We start from the raw sequence: 4,906 nt of genomic DNA on the forward strand, positions 1-4,906 counted from the left end.
AGAGTCAGGAGGAACTCATTGCAATACTTTACCTAATGGAGAGTATGACTGTTTTGAGTCCCTGAGTTTTCTGGTAGCAACAAGAGAAGGAAAAGGGAAGAGAACAAGCATTTATTAAGTACCTACTATGTCCCAGATAACATGCTAAGTGCTATACAAATATTATCTCATTTGATCATCACAACAACCCTCTGAGGTAAGGTGTCATCATATCTCCTTTTTACAGTGAGAAACAGAGGCAGACAGTGGTTAAGCAGCTTATCTAGGGACCCACAGCTAATAGAGGTCTAAGGCTATATTTAAACCTGGGTCTTCTTGATACTGAGTTCAGTGCCAGGGGCCAGTAGAGGCCTGGACTTAGCCTCCCAGCCATCATTTTTACCTTGTGATCATTAAGTGCAACAAGCACTTATTAAGTCCTTATTATATTCTAGTTGCTACATTAAATACTGGGGATACAAAGAACAAGCAAAGAGAGTCCCTGCCTGAGAAAGGGAGATGTGGCATAAATAGGGAGAATTCCCCATTTAGAAAGTGGAGACATAAAGTACATGGGAGATAAAGAGTAGTTGGAAGATAGCAGCAGCTGGTGGAGGGAATGGGGGAGCAGAGAAATTATTGTGGTTTGAGTTGAGTCTTGAAGGAAGCCAGAATTCTGAAGAGGAAAGAAGAGGAGGACATTTGAGGCATAGGGGATAGTCTATTACAAAGGCCTAGATGTGGCAGTGGAGAACTTCCTGTGTGAAAGACATCAAGTAAGTCGATATGTCTGGATCATAGCATGTGTGAATGTGGAAGAAAACTGGAATGATAGGAATGGGCCAGGTGGTGAAGGGCCTTGAGTATAAAATAGGGAATATAATGCTGGCCCCCAGTTAAATTTTTTTCCTCCTATTTCCACAGATAACTCCCAGAAGAGAATGGTCACAGGAAATCACTCCATAGTGTCTGCATTTATTCTTGTGGGGTTAACAGATCAACCAGAGCTCCAGCTCCCCCTCTTCTTCCTGTTCCTAGGAATGTATGTTATTACTGTTGTGGGTAACCTGGGCTTGATCATTTTGATTGGACTGAATTCTCACCTTCACACCCCCATGTACTATTTTCTCTTTAATCTGTCCCTCATAGATCTCTGTTACTCTACTGTTATTACTCCCAAAATGCTGGTGAACTTTGTCTCAGAGAAAAACACAATCTCTTATTCTGGATGCATTACACAGCTTTATTTCTTTCTTTTTTGGTTGTTTCTGAGTCCTTTATTCTTTCAGCTATGGCTTCTGATCGTTATGTTGCTATTTGTAACCCCCTGCTTTATAACGTGACCATGTCCTACCAAGTCTGTTCTCTGCTATTATTGGGGGTGTATGTAATGGGGTTTTCTGGAGCCATGGCCCATACAGGTTTCCATGCTGAGATTAGTTTTCTGTGATGTCAATGATATCAATCACTACATGGTGTGATATACTCCCCCTCCTCGAGCTCTCATGCACCAGCAACATATGTTAATGAGTTAGTGGTTTTCATTGTGTAGGCATTGACATTGGGGTTCCCACTGTCACCATTTTTATCTCTTATGCTTTAATCCTCTCTAGCATTCTCCGTATCCACTCCACTGAGTGGCAGATCCAAAGCCTTTAGCACCTGCAGCTCCCACATAATTGCCGTTTCCCTTTTCTTTGGGTCAGGAGCAATTTATGTATCTCAAACCTTCCTCCCTTCTATCCATGACCAAGGGAAAGTGTCTTCTTTATTCTACACCATTGTGGTACCTATGCTGAACCCCTATGATCTATAGCCTGAGGAACAAGGATGTCAAATTGGCTCTGAGGAAAACTGCTGAGTAGAAGAATATTCTAAATAGGACCAGGACAATAAGATGATACAAAATTGTTTGTTTTATTGGAGTTTTTCATGGAGTGATCCTGATTTGAAGGCTTTCCTCTATAGGAGGAGCAGATCTTTTATTGTTGTTCTCATGCAGAGTAATCTCTATCTTACATATGAATTCTTATCTTCCACACACACACACACACACACACACACACACACGAGTCTCTTTGGTGATGTACCTAGTGAATGAAATTCATTAACATTACACATAACTTTTCAGAAATAACTTTTATATGGGGAAAACCCCCCTATAGCTTTCAAGGAAGTAGGTAGGGCTAGCAAGGCTTATAGGTTTGACATATAGAATTTTAGAGTTAAAAGAAACCTTAAAGGTTTCTTTCATACACATGCATCATGAATTCCTTCTAAATGCCCAATGTCATACAGCTAGTTGGAGCAGGCTCTCCTTGGTCAAATGATATGAGAAGCTATTGAGGAGTTTTAGATTGGGTGGGATTGTGGATTCATTGTCCTAATGGTGAGAAGAATTAGTATTCTGGTTACTCCAGAAATTGAGGGAAGAATCTGTGTGTTAAAGATCAGAAGGAAATATTGGAATGTGGTACAAGATTAAGAGAGACAAGAGACAGGGAATTTTTTCCTTAGTAGCATGGTGGAATAGATAGAAAGATGATCTTGAAGTCAAGAAGCTCTGGGTCCAGTTCTTCTTCATGGCACATATTGGCTATGAGACCGGGCACATCATATAACTTCTTTGTACCTCAATTTCATAAAGGTGCCTTGAAGTTCTTAAATCTATGATTCTATGTCTATTTCTATTGTGTACTCTGGGAAAGTCACTAAATCTCTCAAGCCTCAGTAAATTCTTAGGGGAATGAGATGAAGAACAGTTGTTAAGGAAGAACAACTGCATCAGTAAAAGAAGCTCTATCCCTCATTGTTTCTTATACCAATGAAATCATAGCTCTAGTTTAAAAAAATGGAATATAGCATTGTGTATAATCTTGGAAGAAGTCATTTTCCAACTATCTTTATTGCTCCCATTTTTTGTACATTACCAGTCTATTCTACTTATATTGTTATTTTTGTATTTTATCTTCCGCTATCTGTGGTATCAGATTTGGCAGATCATAAACTTACAGATTTAGAGCTGGAAGGGACTTTAAAAGCCATCTTATCTGACTGTCTCGATTTCAGAGATGAGGAATTTAGAGGTATTGGGAGATGAAGGGATTTCCCCAGAATCACAGAGTTATATTTCATAGGAAGTATTTAAATCCAGGTCCTCAGATACTCAAACCAGTATTCTGCATATGGGTAGTTTTATTTTTCCTCCTTCCCTTTTTAGTTTAAAGTCTTCTTAATCAGATTCCTCAGACTGTTAGAAAATGTATCTTAGAATCTGAGAATCTAAGTTAGCAGGGATCTTAGATGTTGAGTTTAATCCCTATGCAAAGCATGAATCCCTTCTACAGCAACTGACAAATAGTCACTAATATGTGTATTTAGTGTGATTTTGTGAAAAGATTGATTTCAATTTTTTCTACTATAGTAGCTCATTATACAAAACAGATTTCGAAAAATGGAAAATGCAGTAGGTTAACATGAAGGAGTATTACTGTTTTGTGGGGTTTTTGGCTAGTCCTTCTTAAGTGAACTGAAGTCCAAAAGTGTCCAAGAGCTGTCCAAGAGTTTCATAATTTTATATTTGAGGTTTAAGGTGATGAAGTCCCAATCCTATTCTCAGATACCATCTTGTTTACTTCCTAAATTTCCCCTTCTTTCCTAAAGTCCTTGCCTTAATAGGCAGCAGCAGCGGTAAAATCACCAAGTGTGCCTGTAAGGCCTTCACTTTCTTCCATGTGATTTAATAATCTCTAGCAATGTTTTACAAATTCCTTCTGATAGTATTATTTGTCTCCATAGAAGACAACATAATTGGATAGTGGTTATCAGGTATGATATTGAGTTGGATTGTTCTTCATATTCTGAGTTTTATTGTATGAAAAGGAGCAGAATTCTTTACTGCTCATGATGAGTCAATAATTCTGTGAGCAAGAGTTGCCTAAGCACCAATTCTCATTTGTCTTCTTTGACCATGACATCTTTACTGATGGCAAGAGTGGCCAACATCTTTACAAACTTGGTGCTTAAAAAGTTACTTTCTCTGGAGAAGGTTCAGTTCTCTCCTGTTATGGAAGAGCCTCTTATTTATTATTTACCTCTAAATGTTCACTAGTCCTTGTTTTCTTCCTTCTTTGTGTCACTTCCAGCCTTGAACTTGGTTAGTAAAATGTGAGTAAGCAGGTGGGACTCATTGTGATCTCTTGGACTCAATGTTCTGTTTTAATGCTAAAAGGACTTATGCTTTGGTATGATGAAATAATCCCCTATTGGACACTATAGATATGTGCTTTGCACTGATGAAGCAATCCCTTCATTGATCTCTTGGTTCCTATAATGGAGAATGGGTGAACTAGGAAGGGGAGCACTGAATGCTAAATAGGTATAATTGCCTACAAAGGCTGTACAAGAAAAACAACATTCACTATTGTTTCTTTTTTCTCATCTGTCAAGCATGTTGGGACTCCCTCAACTTCTTCCTTATATTTCCAGTGGGGGGGAGGGAAGTTACTCCCCTTTCCCTGAAAATAATGGTGATGGTGACTGCTTCTTACTAATGACAACAAGCACGTGACTAGGTGAAACCGAAACTGGACCTCGGCGTATTTGACTGCCTTTATGATTGTGTTTTTTTTTCTTGAGTACAGGTGACCAAACTTTAATTATGATTTTTTTTTACTGTTTTACCTTTTTATGCTTCTCTATGGTCTTGTATTGACAATCAAATTTTCTATTCAGTTTAGGGTCTTTTTATCACAAGAGCCTGAAAGTCCTCTCTTTCATTGAATTCCCCATTTTTCTCTCTGAAAGATTATACTTAGTTTTTGCTGGGTAGGGTAATTCTTGGTTGTAATCCCAGTTCATTGCCCTCTAGAAATCATATTCCTAGGACATTCCGATCCTTTAGTAGAAGCTGCTGGATCTTGTGTTA

The 4,906-nt window shown here is 38.5% G+C and overlaps 1 pseudogene; it reads left to right on the forward strand.

The window, feature by feature from the left end:
• Positions 1-920: 920 nt before the first annotated feature.
• On the forward strand, positions 921-1,844 carry LOC122747840 (annotated as a pseudogene).
• The last annotated feature ends 3,062 nt before the right edge of the window (positions 1,845-4,906 follow it).

The sequence above is a fragment of the Dromiciops gliroides genome, chromosome 3 (genome assembly GCF_019393635.1).
Source record: "Dromiciops gliroides isolate mDroGli1 chromosome 3, mDroGli1.pri, whole genome shotgun sequence".
In the NCBI taxonomy this organism is placed as follows: Eukaryota; Metazoa; Chordata; class Mammalia; order Microbiotheria; family Microbiotheriidae; genus Dromiciops; species Dromiciops gliroides.